We start from the raw sequence: 19,337 nt of genomic DNA on the forward strand, positions 1-19,337 counted from the left end.
ACACCTGCCATTCTTACCCACAGCATATACACAGGCCCACATTGGTGCACAGGCGCACACACACACACACACACACACACCCCAGATTCCATAAATTGTAACACAAATTATAACTTTGTTCTTTTTATCAGAAACAGGCAAGCATTTCCCATCTTTAACAGATTAAAGACATTTTTATTGGTTACAATGTCATTTCTGAAGCTTGAAATTAACATCAGCCCACTGTCAGTTTAATCCCTTTCCATTTGTCAGATGTTCAATACCATTCCAGTTTCAAAGGGAAGTGAAAATAAAACTAGCTGAACGTGTGTGGCCCTATCGTGTGTGGTTATTGAAACACTGAGACCACATCGGGCTGACAGCAGCTGCCTCGGCTGCTGCTAAGATTATTGGAGCAGCTTATAGGTTGCTTGTAAGCATCTCTCCAACATGCATGCTCATCTGGGGTTTAACTTCTTAAAAAGTTTCTGGGAATATATTGAAGCAGAGCTGGGGATAGGAAAAGTGGTAGTTTGGAAAATGAAGAAACAAACACTCGACCGTGATTAGAGATTTGTTTTCAAGTCAAAATTATAGCACACTCAAGCCAATTTTAACAAAACAAACATCTGCTCTTTAAGGAATCCAGGGGAAAAGTCGCCATTAAATTTTACTCCTGCTGCCCTTGTTTCTCAGGCATTGCTATATCCTTGTAGTAGAGATATTTTATTGGTTCAAATTCCTACCGTCTGTAGTTAAAGCAAAGGTATTCTCTATAACTTAGCCAAACTGCGAATGTCATTTGTCTTCTGTGATGATTTCCACAAGGAATTTAAAATACCTGAGGTTCCTCTAAGGTCAGACTGGACTGAAGTTGTGTTAGGAACCAGAAAGGTGATCAATATTTGTCTGGAATCTGGATCCAGGAATTTGTCTGTTTCCTTCTTATAATAAAAAGGTGCTAAATGTTTTACCCATGTTATCTCCAGATTATCAAAAAGCCCTCTGTGGTTGGTAATACTGCTCCAGTTTTACAAACCATGATTCATATTATTTTACAATTTGTCCATATTTATGTAGCTAGTAAGTAGCTAAGCTGAGATCCGAATGTATTTCATCTGATTCTGAGTGACCCTAGACACTCTACCACTTGATCCAAGATGACATATGCGCATCCATTTTCCATATGAACATATGTTAAATGAAGATAAAGGCTCTGACTTATCTCATGTTACTTGCGATTATTTAAAAAATATTGTTTACTGTTCAAAAATAAGACACATAGCTTCAAAATCATTCACTAGAAATATAGAACAAACCAGAAAAATGTTATTAACCTTTTCCACAAAAAAGTGTTCTCTCCAAAGATTTCTAAATATTACTTGCTTCCATGAGACAGTAACTCATCCCAAAAAGCTACTGTACATTGAGATGACAAATATTTTTGAACTAGATAAACAGATCTGGAAAATACAACCTATTAAGAACAACTACATTATTGGTTTACAAATCTTTCAGTTGCAGGGCATCTAACAAAGAAAAATTCGACAATTCTGTTTTCTGATTTTAAAAAAGAAGAAAATTCACAAATAGGCCAAGTAAATTTGACCATGAAGCAACAGCTCCTCCTACAGCATCTGCGAATGTAGCATTTCAAAGATTTCTTGTTAGGTTCATTTCTAGAAAATTAACCAGGCAAAAATGAGGTGCTCTGTTTTCCTGGTCTACTTTCATGTCTCTATCCCAGTTCAAATATGTTGATTCTTCTTCCCCTATTTCCCAGCAATCTCCTCCTTTTATCAGAAACTCTGTCAGGACTGGATTTTAAGCTCACTCACACTAAGTGGAAGGAAGGTGACTTTTAAAAGCCTAATGACAAGGTAAGGGGACTACTTGAGGCCAGGAGTTCAAGAAAAGCCTGGACAACATAGTGAGACCCTGTCTCTATAAAAAATTAGAAACTTAGCTGTGCAAAGTGGCACTCACCTGTAGCCCCAGCTACTTAGGAGGCTGAGGTGGGAGGATAACTTGATGCCAGGAGTTGGAGGCTACAGTGAGCTATGATCATGCCACTGCACTCTTGCCTGGGCAACAAAGTGAGACCCTGTCTTTAAACAAACAAAAAACTTAAACTACTCTGCATAAGTGAAAAGTTAGCCTCAGGTATTAGTGAGAGGGATCTGATCCCCCTACCCCATCCCTGCATAAAAGAGCCTTGGGGATTCTAACTCAATTGATTCTGCCCAACTACTTGGAAATCCCAGACCAGACACTTCAAATATTGGGGATTTTGTCCACTACCTGTTAATTTCTAGACTTAATTTCCAGTGTGGCCACAAGATGGCACTACTCTCCAACTGTTACCATACTGCACCAGGCAGGGCCCCAGGGAGCATGGACACACAGTAGGCGAAAACCTTGGTAGTAACACAAGGAGTGTTCCCTCACATCCCCTTCTACCACCATCCTTTCGTGTGTGTGTGTGTGGCCAAAGATATATTAAGTCAGCAAACTCTGCTTTTAAAGGAAGCTGCAGACGTAAGTAAAATAAAATACCTGAATTAGGAGCAACTTCATCCTAAACTTTAGTCAATATTTAGGTATCAATCCTTTAATGCATGGCAACAGAAACTATCAGTACTTAAATAACAATACTGCAAGCCACTTTTAAAAAGCTTTCGTTCTTTTTGTTTTACTGTATCAAAAATGATAAAAAAAAAGATGCTTTTTCTCTTAAAAAATATCTCCATGCTTGTGATGTTTTGCTTGTTTTTTCTTATAGGGCTGAAGCGATTGACAGAATTTCTGCTGTGGATTTGTAGCTGACTTCAATCACTGATTCAGAGCACACACACTCAGTACGCACACAAATACACATTCTCATACATGTGCAGAGATGCAGAGATGCACACGTGAACATATGTGCACATGCATGACTACTCTTCCAGAAACATCAATAGTAGCACGCTGTGCTCCGTTTCCCATGGCAGGGCCTGATGAAGGCCTCCGTCTGACCCCTCTCTCCTGAAACTGCTCACAGGCAAAGCCTCCGTCTTCATCAAAGCCTCCGTCTTCATCAAAGTCAATGTTGATGCTGCTTTCTTAGCTGTCTGGCACCCTCTTTAGCACATGCGGTTAAAGTTACCAGGCCAATACTTAGAACATCACTGGTAAATGTCACAAGGATACTAGTTTCTCAAACACACAGTTCAGAAAATCGTGTAACTCCAGCAAAAAAAACGCACCTTCCCCGGAAAAAAGGCTTTCTCATGTGTGGAAAACAAATGATAGAAAGGAACCCATGTTGCAGTTATGAACTTACTCTAGACAGCCCACATTTTCTATCTTTCAAAAGACAGTTGGCCAAAGTGATGACATTTGAAAGAAATATGTGTTTTTGTTTAGTTTTGTTTAATCTCCCTCCCACGCCCAAATCTGCATCTCCTCTCCTTTCTTGAGGCACCTCAGCCTTCTTCATCTGTCTGTGTCTCCAGCAAGCAGACAGGACCCAGCTGTGCATGAAGCGTGAGCGCCCCCTGCCGACAGCTGGGAAGAAAGACAGGCTCTCTCAAACCCAGTCTGAGATTTTTCTCGTAAGCTTAAGTCCAAGTTGTGCAAAACTGCTTGAACGTGCACACTCACACATACACACACACGCACACATGTAAACAAAGTGATACTTGAAACCTTGTGTATTTGGAGGAAGCATTTGGTTTAATTTGCTGCAAAAGTATTTTCACCAATGGATTGATAATGCAAATGTATGCTATGGTAAGATCAGCTTTCTATTCAGTTGTGCTGGGGTCTTGTTGGGTGTGTTTTTAAAAGTGTTGAAAGACTATCCTGCAACCTACTTATCTCTGCTGGTTCTGATAAAGTGCATGAAATTTCCTAATCCATTCCCTAACAAGGCAGTAAGCATTTCCTTTTTCTTATGTCTGCTGCAATGGACCTCGGAGATTAAAGAATAGGTCCCAGGCAGGGTCACAGGAGGCAATTTGTGAGTGGCTGGCACCTGAAGGGAACCACACAGTACAGTAGGTCCAAAATCCGATTTTTTTTCTCTTGTTCTATATTGAGCTGACTCTGAGATGCTTACTCTCCTTTTTTTTTTTTTATCTTAATATGAATTGATGGTTTTGTCCAAATTCTTACAATTTGCGAGACATTGTTCAGAATTACTCCAGCATTCTCTTACTGTTTGGCACATTCATTTGACAAATGCTTATGTGTTCTGACACTGTTCTTAGATTTTCAGTTATAAAGATAAAGAAAACACAGTTGCCACCCTCAAGACTCAAAGGCTCGGTCAGGAAACAGGCAAAGAATAGAGGATAGTGTGTAGCTTGTGTTCCATTTCCCCGAACGTGGGGGATTTTAAAGGCATTTCAGAAAAACTTAAAACACAGAAAGGTGCCATGCTGACTTTACCCAGAGTAGCAAGCTTTTAGGGAAAGCCTGAGCGTGCCTCAAAAGATTACAGCCCACAGTAGCACTGGGTAAAGAGAACATCAGCTGGACTGATGGACCAAAAGGCCAGGGAAATAAGGCTGCACAGGTTAAGGGCCTTGTAGCTGGAGCTGATGGCAGAATGCCTGGCTACCAGCAATGGATGCCAGCATAGCATCCAACAGACAGGTGGGCCAGTGGCTTCTTAGGGACACCAATCTAGATGCTGGGAATCAAAAGAGGACTTGGGACTTCTCATTGGAGCCACAGATGAGCTAGAGGAAGTCCCAGCCCTGGAGCCCACGGTGCTTCTTTGCTGATTTACGCGTACCCAGGTGATGGGTGGAAGCAGCAGCAGAAGAAGCCCCTGAAAGAGTGAAACAGTTCTGTTAGGGACGTTCAACCTTAGATTGAATATATATAATCTCTATATATGTTTCATGTGTGGAAAAGAAATTATAGAAATGACTGCATGTTGCATAGCTATAGACTTACCCTAGACAGCACACATTTTCTACCTCTCCCTCTCCTGAGAGATTCCTGACAAGTCCCATCCATTTTGATTCCTGGCACCCTAGGTTGGTGTCCCTAAAGAGCCACTGGCCCACCTGTCAGTTGAATCTTATGCTCCTGAGAGGGAGAGTGGGATCATGGGCTGGCTCGCTTTGCTAGTGAAAGCCAATTGTGTGATCTCCTCCCAGTTGCACATTCAGTATAATCATGCTGGTAAATTGAAATTGACCAAAGTGAGACTATTTACGCTGTAGAAATTGAAAAATGCTACAAACTAGGAGTTCCCTGTCCCCAAAAGCTGATTGTGAAGCACTGACCAGCACACCACTAAATTTATGTATGTATGTATATGTGTATACACATATACATTATGTACACATATACACATAGATACACATATATGGTATATGTGTATATTAAGAGAGAGAGTATATTAAGCTAAGAGAGAGACTAAGTTACTTTTATTAAACATCTTTCCTATGTCTCAATCTCCAAACACACACACACACACACACACACACACACACACACACACACAATCATCAGGAATGAGAATTTTGAAGCAAGATGAAACCTGTTATTTAAAAGGAAAAGTTACAGTTCTTGCACATCTGAGCCATGAAGAGTAAATTTCAACCCTGCTATGCTTAATAAGGAGAAATATCCCCTTTGGGTCATTACTGGAAATGTCAGCTGCTCCTGTCTCTGTCATCGTACAGTTGACAGAGCATACACTTTGGATTCAGGTAAATTTGCATTGGACTTTCAGCTCAACCACTGACTATGTGATCCCGGGTAAGTTATTTGACCTCTGAGTTTCCATTTCCTCATCTGCAAAACCTAGAGACGAAATATCCCTACCTAGTATAGTAGTTGAGAAGAGTAGAGAGACGCAAAGTGCCTGTCAACATTCGGCTTAATAAACAATGACTACTGATAAAGAAAAATTAACCCAGTAAATTAGAAGAGACACTTTCTCTCATTCATCTGCTGATCGACTGGAGAGAACCCACTGGGAATGGGTGAGGGGGAATCACCCTCTGCAACAAAAGTAACGCATCGCCCCATGTTAACAAACAGCTTATGAGTTTGCAGGTGATTAGGTGGCAAAGGGTGGTCCCCTAGAGAACGTGGGAAAGGGAGCCTCACTGCGGAGGTGCAGCAGGACATATGAGAGCTGATTAAATGTGTGTTTTCTCCACTCATTTGGCATAAAATGCTAAGGCTGAGCACGGAGGCTGGTTTTCACTTTCTTGAAACAAAAGCAAAAGAATTTAGAACAAGCTTGCTTGCACATACAGCTCCTTGAATGCAAAATATTTATAGGGCCAAATGGTAGAACAACGCCAGCTGGTACTGAGCGGGGAGCAAGGGCTGAAACGGTATAAGGCTGAATTCGTTCACACGCTCCCCCCAGGAAACAAAAACGGAGGTGAAAAAAATCCTGGAGAGGTGAACAAGAGCATGAAAGGCCTTTTTTATTCCCAATTAAGTGTGGCATGAAAGGATACGATCCGTGTGAAAGGGAACAAGGCTGCTGATGGCAGAGAGGCAAATACGGAGCAGCGTTTTAATATTTGCTGTCTGCCACTAGGAAGGAAGAGGCTGGATAATTGCCCAAATCTCATAACCTTTAATTACCCACTTCCCTGAGGACAAATTAAAGAATGTGCCAATAATACCTGAAACAAAGGTTAGAGGTTCTAGAAGCTGTCAGACATCAGCTCTGTAGGAACGGAAGAATTTTCTTTGATATTTTCACCTCCTGTGGGGTAGTGGAAAAAGGATTTGAGGGTCGTGGTGGGCTTGCCACGCTCTGTCTAGCCTCTTTCTTCACACATCCCTCCTCCCTGTCCTCCCCCACCAAGTCCCTCCAGCCTGCCACCTACTTCCCCAAAACAGCCCCAAACACAAAAACACATCTTAGGCTGCAAAGTAACTGGCATAACATTACAAAAATAGTGAGGGGTTTCGAGGGAAAGATTCTGAGCAGTCACACTCACACTTACAATGTATTTTAGAGGATCAAAGGGAAGAACAGTTGCCATGGCCTGGCCTTCCTACCCTTCACAGTCTTCCTTTGTTAGAATTCTTTGAAGATGTGACATGGTACTCCTGGGGTAGGCCTTCTTTATTTAAGGTTTCAAGAGGTGCTTGATAAGTCTTCAGTGCCCGAAAAGGATGTATAAAACATGAGGAATCGGAGTAAGTAGATAAGATTGAAACTGAAGTTGATGTCAGAGAGGGAGCTGGTACAATGGAGAATCTGGGCACTATGAGGATGCGCTAGAACAAGAGAGAAGGAAGCCATGTTCCGTTATCTGCCCAGGATCAGCATAAACAAGCTGCATTTTAAGCCACAGATCTGCAGTGGAAAGTGCCTCAGTGTCTCCTGTGGGAACCAAGCAAGTCTTCATTTGCATTAGGGAATTAGGGAAATGGAGTTAGAGAAACTGCTTAGTATGTTAAAAGTCCCAAAAGCAAGACTTCCCTACTGTCACATACACAAACACGTGTCATTGTTGTTGTCCTTTAGTTGATCAACCAACTCATGCATATTTGTGAGCACCTGCCTTGCTTCATCACTATGCTGGGCATAAGGGTTATAGGAGATGGTCCCTGGACTCAAGACACATGAAGCTGGATGGCAAAGGTGAGTCCAGCGTCAACAGCAAAATCCCACACAGGATGAAATGTTACATAAATAAACAAATTCATGGAACCTAAAAAGAAGTAGCCACTTGTTCTTCTAAAAATTCCCTGAGATCAAGGAAGATAATCTTACTCTTCAGTTTATCTTTAGCACTCTATTAGGGTTCTCTGGAGAAACAGAACCAATAGCATTTAGATATTTATAAATATATATAAGAGGAGAATTATTATAGGTATTGGCTCATGCAGTGATGAGGCTGAGAAGTCCCACAATCTGCCATCTGCAAGCTGGAGAACCAGTAAAACCAGTGGTATTATATAGTGCCAGTCTGAGGGCCTGAGAATTGACGTGCCAGTGTAAGTCCCACTCTGAGTCCAAAAGTCTGAAAACCAGGAGCACCAACATCCAAGGTCAAGAAGAAGATGAATGTCTCAGCTCAAGCAGAGAGAGTGAATTTATCCTTCATCAGCATTTTTGTTCTATTTGGGTCTTTAACAGATTGGATGATGCCCACCCACCTTGGTGAGGGTGGATCTTTTTTACTTAGTCTCCTGATTGAAATGCTAATCTCTTCCAGCAACACCCTCACAGACACACCCAGAAATAATGTCTTACTAGTCAGGTGGGCATCACTTAGTCCAGCCAAGGTGACGTAGAAAATTAACCATCAAAAGCACCTATCATTATACCAGGCACAAAATAACCCTATAAATGTTGTTGTAATCAACTTACATCTCCCATTTGTGGGAGATAAAGTAAACCTGGAAAGTTTATGCTAGAAATGCTCTTTCCTGATGGCGCAGGAGGTAGTACTCAATGGTGGAAAGAGAACGAGTTTTAGCTCGGAACATTTTGCTCAGGGTCTTCCTTCACTATTGCTTACTGTGTGTCCTTGGGCAAGCTGCTTTAACTCTCTCTGCCTTACTTTTGTCATTTGTACAATTGGGATAAATAAAATTTTTATCAGGTTCTATTTTGAGGATAAGATGAGAGTACACAAATAAAGTGCTTTGCAAAATCAAAACAAGGCATGAGTAATGAGTTATAGTAATGATGATAGTATGTACAGTAAGCTTTCCCAACTCTGGGCTAAGCACTGCTTTCTTTAACTGTAAATTCCTTTGGAAGATGGTAGCAGCAGTGTTTCCATCCCCTCTGTGTGAATGAGGACAGCATATTCCTCTGGAAATTGATCAGGTATAGTGGCCTGGGCAAAAATGCCTTCCCTCACTGGATTGAGATTCACAGGAGAAGAAGGTCTTAAGAAGGAAATAGAAGGAAAAAATATTTCAGTGCTTGTTGCAAACCTAAATCTTCATATCAAATGGGAGAGAAGTGTTCTGGAGATGCTGCTTCAAATCAATGACAGCCAAGATCAAGTGTGAGACCAGCATCAATCAAATTTCTGCTGTCTTTCACCTCAGCGTCTTTACAGGTCTTCTTGTGGTGGGAGTGCCCAAGCATTGTAGGAGAAACAAGGGAGACAGTCCTCTCTTCAGTGAACACACAACTGTCCTTTGGAAACCTTTGCTATAGGGTAGCAGACAGCAAGCCCTCCCTTCTTTCTTTTCCTTTCTAGCCCTTTAACTCTAGGCTGGGCCTAGGACTAGGTAAGGCAAATGAGGTAACTAGGGCCAGAGTTTAAGGAGGCAATCACCCTCAAGGCTGTGCATTCCCAGGGTGACATTTGCTAGAAAAGGAACATGAAAGGCTTCCTTAAATAAGGAATGAAATGGGAAGAACCAACCATTAGCCTGACGATAACTATGAAGAAAAATGGGGTCAGGGAAGCCACGTTCTCTTGAACAGGTGTGCTTTATATATAAGATTCAGACACCTGTAATACCGACTAATAGAGCTACTACCCTTGTTCTTGCTGCCTTCCCTGATTCACTGACCATCTGTCGCTGCAAACTCACAGGACCTCAGAAGTGCTAAGGTCAGGGAAATTGTTCCTCTTTGCTTTGTTTCACTCTGGAAGTGCTAAGGAGGGAATCTTGTTAGTTGTTCCATCCTCAGTATCCCCAAAGCACTCTTTACCAGCATCTTATTTATCAGTGAGATTCGGCCTCTTTGGCACATTGATAGTGTTTAATATGTTTCATGAAATATAATAAATGCTCAAATTCACTTCCAAGCAACATCTATTAATGCTATACTATTATTCTAGTCTTCAGTGGAGGGACTCATTGGCTGCTGTTCTTGGGGAAAAGTTTCCTGATAAACATGGTATTTAAGAACACAGACTAGAAAACCCTTTTATTTAAAAAAAAAAAAAAAGTATTACTACAAATGAGCTAGCAAAGGTGTAAAAAAAAAGTCTGCAATGCTGTATTTGATTTAAGTCAGGAATTTTCTTGACAGCATTTGGCTGGCTGATTTTTCTAGGCTGGATTATTTTTAAGAAATTGGTTGAAGTTAAGACAGCAAACAAAAATATTTTTGCCTCATTGGGTGGAAAATTTGCCTGGACCCTAAGGTGACAATATTGGGGGAAAAAATAAAAAATAAAAAAAAAACCCTTTCTACCAGTATTTGAAGAAAGTCAGTGCTAAAATATTTGATATTGTCCTGCAGTGAGCCTACATCTACAACAGAAGTTCTTAATGAGGGGTCCACAAATGGGTGTTAAGGTCCTAGAACTCCCTGAAAATATATGCAAAATGTTCTAAGGAAACATACACGTCCTTGTGTGCATGTGGGTGCACATACATATGCTGCCAAAATTTAAAAACAATTATGCCATAGTCAAGTTTTTTTTTAATCTGTTAAATAAATATCACAATTTTATAGTGGAAAGAATATTACCCGGGAGCTAAGAGATCCAGTGACTTACAAATATCCAAATGAAAGACCATAAGCAAAGTCATTTAACTTCTTTGCAGTTCAGTTTTCTTTTCTTTTTTTTTTTTGAGACAGGGTCTTGCTCTGTCACCAGGCTGCGGTGCAGCGGCGCGATCTCGGCTCACTGCAACCTCTGCCTCCTGGGTTCAAGAGATTCTCCTGCCTCAGCCCCCCGAGTAGCTGGGACTACAGGTGCATACCACCACGCCCAGCTAATTTTTGTGTGTGTATATATATATATTTAGTAGAGACAGGGTTTCACCATGTTGGCCAGGATGGTCTTGATTTCTTGACCTCATGATCTGCTGGCCTTGGCCTCCCAAAGTGCTGGGATTACAGGCATGAGCCACTGTGCCCGGCCTGAAGCTAAGTATTACTGTCAATTGATACAATAAGGGCCTCCCAATTTAAGATGAATATTAACAACAATTAACAACATCTCCCTTAATCTGATGATGAAATAGTAAATGAACTAGGGCTTAATTCCAGGCTCCAAGTAGTCTCTCCTCATAGATGAAATGAAGAAATTGTGCATTCTTTGGTATAAATCCTAGGAATGTTTTATCTACTGTTGCCAACACTGACCATTTCTCCAAGGGGCCTTTAAAATAGTGCAAAAATTTGACAAGACAGATACCTGGACAGTTTCTTCTCTTAGAAATGAAATAAGACATCTAGATAAAGAAAGTTAAGGGTCAAAGTTTAGAATTCATACCCCAAGAATTTCATACCCCATCCTCAAAAGAGAAAAAAAGACCCCAAGAATATGGCCAAGAACTGTGTCTTAGTCTGCTTGTGCTGCTGTAACAAAATGGTGGAGACTGGGTAATTCATAAAGAATACAAATTTATTCCTCACACTTCTGGAGGCTGGGAAGTCCAAGATCAATGTGTCAGGAGATTCAGTGTGTGGTGAAGGACTGTTTCTTGTAGGTGGGCCACCTAGGTGTCATCACTTGGAAAAGGGATGGAAAGAACAAAAGGGGATGAACGTTGTGTTCTCACATGGCAAGAGAGTGGAAGACAGTGAATCTACTCCCTCAACTCCTTTAAAATGTCCCTAATCCCATCTTTGAGAGCCACACCCTCATGATATAATTACCTCAAAAAGGCCCTATCTCTTAATACTATCATGATTACAACTATATCATGACATAATTACCTCACAAAGGTCCTATCTCTTAATACTATCATTATGTTTCAACATATAAATTTTTGGGGACATGTTCTGACCATAGCAAAAATAGGTAATTAAAACAGAGATATGGATACTCCCTCTATGATTTTGGATAAGACCAAGGGTTAATCTGAACTGACAACAATCTAACCTTGATCACTTGCACAAATTATACACTTTTACACTCCCCTCCTCACAATTTGTTTTTGATGACATATTTTGTATATTTTATAGTTTGTGTCCCTTAACAAATTACTGTAGCTATAGTTGTTTTTAATAATTTTGTCTTTTAATCTTTATACTAGCGATATAATTGATGTTCACATCACCACTACAGTATAGGAGTGTTTTCACTTTGGCTATATGTTTACTTTTAAGTGACCTTGTCCCTCAGCTTGAAGGACTACTTTTAGTATTTCTTGTAAGGCAAGTATAGTGGTAATAGATTCCCTCAACTTTAGTGTGTCTGAGTAAGGTTTTATCTCCCCTTGATTTTTAAAGCATAGGACTGTTAGGTATTGTATTCTTGGTTGGCAGAATTTTTTTTTCTTTCAGCTTTATGAGTATATTATCCCATTCCCTCTGACATGCAGATTTTCTGTTAGAAACTCTGATTTTTATATGTAACTTTTATGTAACATGATTCTGTATATAACTTGTATCGAATAAGTTGCTTTTCCCATGCAACTTTCAATATTCTCTTTTTGTTTTTAACTTTTGACAGTTTGATTTTAATGTGTTTTGGTGTGAGTCTGTTTAAATTTATCCTTACTAGGTGTCCATTGAGATTCCCTGAATCCAGATTTCTATTTTCTTCAGAATTGAAAAATTGTCTGCCATTATTTCTTTGAATACATTTTCCATCTCTTTGTCTCTCCTCTTCTGGTGGAAATTTAATGGTTTATCATAAATACTTTAGGCCGCTTTTACTTTTTCATTTTATCTTTTTGTTTCTCAGATTGGATGATTTCTGTGACCTATTTTCAAGTTAGCTAAATTTTTCTCCTGCTTAATCTAGTCTGCTGTCGAATCCCTCTATTGAATTTTTGAGTTCAATTATTGTATTATTCAGCTCTGTGATTTATGTTTAGTACTTTTATATATTTTCTATTTCTTTGTTGAAATTCTCAGTTTGTTCAGACATTGCTTTCCTTACCTCAGCAAATATATCTATGACTATCCTTTTGGATTTCCTGTCAGGTAAATCACGTATCTCTATTGCATTAAAGTCAGCTTCTAAATATTTATCTTGTTCTTTTACATGGAACATATTTCCATTTCTTCATTTTCTTTCATTCTGTTGGCTTCTTCACATAAGATAAAAAAACACCTCTCCCACTTTTGTTAGACTGGTCTTGTACAGAAGATGTTTCTCTCAAATCAGCTCAGCAAAAGATTCTAGGTGCCTCTAAATTCGTTGTCCTTGTCCAATCTCCTGTGTTTGTTCTTACTGCCTCCCAAGAAATTAGAAAGTATTGAGTTATGTTATCGCCTCGAGAGAGATGGGACAGAAGCCAGTCCCTTGGGGTATAGCTAAGGAGGTTGGGGTGATAGATATGTGTTCCAGTTACTTCTTTTCTTGGCGAGAAGATGAGAGCCAGAGTTTATCTCCCAATCATTCTACCCTACACCAAGAAGAGGGTGTGAGGCAGATGCCTGCACTCTTTTTCAGACTGCTCAACTTAAACCTGAAGAGACAGCTGATAAAAGTTTGCAAGTTTAAATATCACTTTTTTATTCTATGTGGTCTAGCAGACTCAAGAGGACAGAGCCCCATCAACTGGAGTTAGGTAATTTAAGAATCATTTCCTCAGGTGAAGACTGTAAAAGTTGGGGGTACACAATGCATGTGGAAACTACTTCTAGGGAATGTCTACAGATTTGGATTTATTGCTGCAGTATGCCAGGGAAGAAGGCACAGGGAGTGCCTTCTCTCTTGTTTGAGCAAGCAGAAGCCTCACACCCTCCTAGCGGAAGGCTTCTGTCTGGATATATCCCTAAAGCAAGCCAGGGAGGAAGTCATAGAAAGCACCTAATTTCCTTTCAGGCAAGGAGAGATCCCCCAGCCTCCTTCTAATGAGAGATTATAGGAGTTTATCTCAAGAGAAAGCCAAGGATGGGGGTGCAAAGAGTGCCATCCCTTCTATTCTTGCAGGCAGAGGCCTTCAATCTCTTTTGCTAAAGAGATTTCAGGGCTGGAATTATCACCAGAGCAAGCTGGGGAAGGAGGAACAGGGAGTACCTGTTTTCCTATTCAAGCAAGTAGAACTTTTACACCTTCTTTGTAAGGGGAGTACTCTAGTCTGAAGGTAATGCTGAAGCAAGCCATGGATGAAGGCATAGGGAATGCCTCCTTTCTCTTGTAAGCATGGGTGGTCCCCTAGCTTCTCTCTAATGATTGAAGAATTTATTGGGGAAATGTAAAAATGTAAATTAGCAGAGCCATTTTGGAAAATAGTGTGGAGGTTCCTCAAAAACCTAAATATAGAACTATCATATGATCCAATGATCCCACTTCTGAGTATATATTCAAAAGAAATGAAATTGGTATGTTAAAGAGATATCTGCACTCCCATGTTCATTGCAGCATTGTTAACAATAGTCAAGATATAGAATCAACCAACTGGCCCATCAATAGGTAAATGGATAAAGAAAAGGTGGCATATATACAATGAAATACTATATAGCCTTTAAAAAAGAAGGAAATTCTGTCACTCATGTTGATATGGATAGAACTGGAGGATATTGTGCTAAGTGAAATGAACCAGACACCAAAAGACAAATTCTGTATGATCTCACTTATACGTGGAATCTTAAAAAAGTTGATCTCATATGAACAGAGAATAGAAAGGTGGTTACCGGAGGCTAGGAGGAAGGAGGAGGGACTGAGGAAGGGAAGATGTTGATCAAAGATTATGAAATGTCAGTTAGATCACAGAATAAGTTTTAGTGATCTATTGCACTTCATAGTGACCACAGTTAATTATAATGTATTGTATATTTCAAATTGGTAATAGATTTTTAACATTCTCACCACACAAAAAAATGACAAGTTGTGAGGTGATGAATATGTTAATTAGCTTGATTAAATTTTTCTACATTGTGTACATAGATCAAAACATCATATCGAATGCCATAAATATACACAATTATTATTTGTCAACTTATGAATTACATTAAAATATCTGAGGATTAGTCAACTTCAGAAAATTTCACCACGAGACAATAACATCAATTAGGTATGACCAAAAACTGTCAAAATTTGAGTTATTAAAACTCAATCTGTTTAAATTTTTAAGTGTATCAAATATTAAAAGATATGAAGATTATAAGGATAAGAAAACCATGACTTAATAATCTTAGCTCTGGAAAGAAATAAATTTTCCTAATCCCTCTCTCTCATTTTGAGAACACTGCAAGGATAAACTTAAATATATAATCTGAGACAAAGAGAGCGTGAAAAAAATCATAATATCAAAACTTGTGCTGAATCCTTGTGCTCTCTAGGCTGGAAAGTTAGAGTAATGTTCTTTTTGTTAATAAAAATACCTGATAGGATCTTTCCAGCTGAGAAAAGCAAGCGCCATGGGCCGAATTTCCAGAAGCAGTTCCCAGTTGGGTGCATATTAAAATTAGTGGGAAATTTTAAAAAATAGAAATAGAGGTGCCCAGTTTCACCAGGAAATTCTGACCTTGTTGGGTTTAGTAAAGGCCCAGGAAGTAGAATTTATATAAGTTTCTTTTGGTGATTCTAATGAGCAGCCAGAATTTAAAAACCACCATTCTAGAAGGCTAAGACTGAGGAGAAAAATCTAAGTTGATCTGCTTAATCAAGTTATAAAAATTCTTTTTTTTTTTTTTTTTTTTTGAGATGGCATCTCACTCTGTCATCCAGGCTGGAGTGCAGTAGTGTGATCCTGGCTCACTGCAACCTCTGCCTCCCAGGTTCAAGTGATTCTCCTGCCTCAGCCTCCTGAGTAGCTGGGATTATAGGTACCCACCACCATGCCTGGCTAATTTTTGTATTTTTAGTAGAGATGGGGTTTCGCCATGTTGGCCAGACTGGTCTTGAACTCCTGACCTCAGGTGATCTACCCACCTCGGCCTCCCAAAGTGCTGGGATTAGAGGCATGAGCCACTGCGCCCTGCCAAGAATTCTTAATTTGGGGTTGATAGCTTAAGGAAGAGGGATTGGGGATTATGCAATTGGATAAAGAATGGAAATAGGAAAAGGGATAAGAAAAGGAGAATGAATGAATCCCAAAGGATGGCTCACACTTGGGCCTCTGTAGGACAGAAGTATAGTAAAAAATTCCCTGTCAGGAATACTCCAGTATCTTTAAGGCTGTTGATGTCAAGTCTTCTATTTTATGTCCCTACTTGTCATCTGATATAGTGTAATGTTACTTAAACTGACAATATATTACCAATTTTTAGTAATATACTGCCACACAAAATACATTGCCTTGCTGATTTTTTTGGAGAATGGATGAAAGAAATAACAGTAATGCAGACCAAGATGTACCTTAGGAGTGGAGATACGTGAAGAAAAAAATCAAGAAAATATGAGTATACCCCACAGAAAACTTTGGATAAGCTTAAGGGAAACTCTTGGAAGATCACGGAATGAGAACTTCAGATTCTTTGTTCAACAACTACTCTTTTTTCCGGTCATAATGAAAACTTGATACTGTAATACCCATTTCACATCAATAGCTAGAAAACTGGATGAAATTTATTTGAAAGAAATCCAGTCACTAGGTAAAGAACAGCAAAGGAGTGTAATTCCCAATAAAGGAAAACAAAAGCGGTAAGCTCTAGATTCTTTCCAACTTTCCAGCTGAATAATATAAAGGACTCTGGAGCGGGGAGAGTTAATTCAAGCAGTGATAGTCTCACTGAACTTATATAACAGAGATCAAGTTTGGAAAAACTAAGGTACCTGAAATTTTTAGGGTAAATACCAGAAATAAGTAACAGAGGAAAATAGCTCTGTAAAACTGTAGATATTTATCTAAATATTAAGATGCACATGCATAGGCTGAAACTCTATGAGACCAGGGTTTCAGGGTTTTCGATGAAGACAATAATGATGGAAAGAACTATTAGGGGGTTATAAGCAAAACAACAAATCTGGCTTATACGAGGTTAAGAAATTCTGAGTTTTGACCAACAAGAGCTGGGAGACCTCACTGAACACCCAGGGCATTTAGCAGAGATGCTATTATGACCACACACTGAAAACAGTGCTATAGGAAGTGACACCAGCAAGATAGTGAAATAGGAGTTCTCCGTCATTATCTCCACGTAGAAGCATGGATGCTGACAACCATCCATGGATGAGAGTACCTTTGTGGGGGCACAAGAATCCAGCAGGGAAGTTTGAGCACATCACTGGAGCAAAAAATCTGACATATTGGAGAAAGTAAGAGGAGTAGCTTCACTTTACATATATCAGCCCTCCCACAAGGTGGCAAAGCTCAGTGCCAAGACGACACCCTGGGCCTGTGATTTCTCCTACAAGGAAAAGTGAGAGTGTAGTAAGTGAGCATCTGGCTCCCTCAGCCATGTGGGATGCTGCTGATGAGACCCATGTCTTTCTCATCCCACCCGGAATATTGGTGACTGGCACAGTCGAGTGGTTGAAAGGGGCTGGGATCAGGAAAGTGAGAGGGGACTCAAAGCAGCCAGAGTTCAGAAAACAACAAGGGACCATGAATCCTACTAACTACTTTGTGGATTTCATCAGGAAGTCCATCCATGAATCACTTGGAATGCCTTGCCTATGGACCACTGTAACTGAACCAAAAGCACCCGTGACATTTGACACACCTCGCCAAATCCCTCTTACCCCACCTCACATTTGCCTCTGTGAATGACAGGTATGAGCCTCTGCAGATGGCTCATGAGCAGATGCAGACAGCTGGCCCAACTCCGCAGGATTGTGAGAAAGCACACAAACAAGGATTGTAGGACACCAGCCTAGGAAAAACAAACGGGAGCTCCCAGAACCCAGCTTGGTTTCCAGCATCAAGAGAAGGTGTGCAATCACAATTACTCCCCAAGAGGGAACACAAAGTGTAGAGTGCACACATCCAGAGAAAAGGCCTAAGAGGCACTCAGAATTCCTATTCAGGCTGACAGGTGAGGTGTTTATCCCCTGAAGCTAGTCAGTAAGAACTGGAGAAGTTGATTGTGTCTTCAAATGCAGCAATTCAAGATTTTCTAAAAACATGAAAAATCAACTAAACATGACATCAATGAAAAACACAATTATTCTAGTAACCAATCCCAAAGAAATAGGCATCAATAAATTGCCTGATAAAGAATTCAAAACAATTGTCTCAAAGAAGCTCAGTAAGCTAAAAGAGAGCTTAGACAACTCAATGAAGTCAGGCAAATAATACATGAACAAAACAAGAAGTTGCACAAAGGGATAAACATTTTTTTAAAAAATAGAAACTCTGGAGCTGAAATACGCAATGAAAAAAATTGAAAATGCAGTAGCGTGTCAACAGCAGATTTGATCAAGCAAAACCAAAGAGTCTGTGAACTCAAAGATGGATCACTTGAAATTATCCAGTAAGAGGAGAAAAAAAGATTAAAAAGGAATGAGGAAAGCCTACAGGATGTGTGAGAAGCTGTTTTAAATGAAACTCTATCAGCTTAGCTGGTAACTTCTCTTCTCAGCAGCTGAGGTTCAGACAAAAGAGCACCAGCAGGGGATTCACCTGCATGGGTCTCTTTGGGGCAGCCTCACCAACAGGGGTTTGGGTTGGACTGTGGGAACAACTTCAATGACACAACCACAATGTGAAATTTTAAGAGTTTTTAGTATTTACAGATCCTGGAGGATACACAGCACCCCTGAAGCCCACACAAACACAGAGGCCATGGAGCACAAGCAGAAAGAGAGAAGGGACCCATGAGTCAATGCATTTATTGAGTCCAGGGTGTTATAGAAACAGGTTTCCCCCAGGGAGCTTCAATTAAAAGCAAACAGGCACTAGTTCCAGGAGGTCATGCTGTAACCGAGAAGTGGTCCCTTTAAGTTCATCGGAAAATGTCTGAATTAAAGGAGGCAGCAGGAAAGTAGGGAGATCAGCCTGTGAGGCAAGAAAGATGCCTCTAATATTTATCTCTAGCTACTACCTGGAACCATTTGAGTGGGGTATAGTATTAGAAACTGTGTCAAGGCTGGCTGAGCCCTGCTTCTGATGTGAGAAAATTATACATATTTTAAAATGGATGCTGAGGAAAGATAAAATTACAAGCACTAACTACAAGCATCATTCAGAGAAATGATATAAAATTAGGAGTATCCCACAAGAAGAATGGAGAAAGAAACAAAAAGCTTGTTTAAAGAAATAAAGGCTGAAAACATCTCAAAGCTGGGGAGAGAGATGGACATCCAGATATGTGAAGCACAAAAATTTCCAAAGAGTTTCAACCCAAAAAGGACTTCAGTGAGACACATTATAATCAAATTGTCAAAAATCAAACAGAATTTTTGAAAGTAGCGTTGTAAGCAACAAAACCCTCATAAGATTTTCAGCAGATTTTTTTTTTTTTTTTTTTTTTTTAGCAAAACCTTACAGGTTAGGAGAAAGTGAGATAATATGTTCAAAGAGCTGAAGGAAAGAAAAACACTAATAAGAATAATTTACCTGGTAAAGCTGTCTTTCAGAATTGAAGGAGAAATAAAGAATTTCTCAGACAAATA

The 19,337-nt window shown here is 39.8% G+C and overlaps 1 long non-coding RNA gene across 3 annotated transcripts in view; it reads right to left on the bottom strand.

Annotated features, from left to right (window-relative positions):
- The window catches only part of LOC109027881 (uncharacterized), a 249,111-nt gene that overhangs the window by 55,218 nt on the left and 174,556 nt on the right, over positions 1–19,337 (bottom strand). The gene's annotated exons all lie outside the window — the stretch shown is intronic.

This window comes from Gorilla gorilla, chromosome 7, assembly GCF_029281585.2.
Source record: "Gorilla gorilla gorilla isolate KB3781 chromosome 7, NHGRI_mGorGor1-v2.1_pri, whole genome shotgun sequence".
In the NCBI taxonomy this organism is placed as follows: Eukaryota; Metazoa; Chordata; class Mammalia; order Primates; family Hominidae; genus Gorilla; species Gorilla gorilla.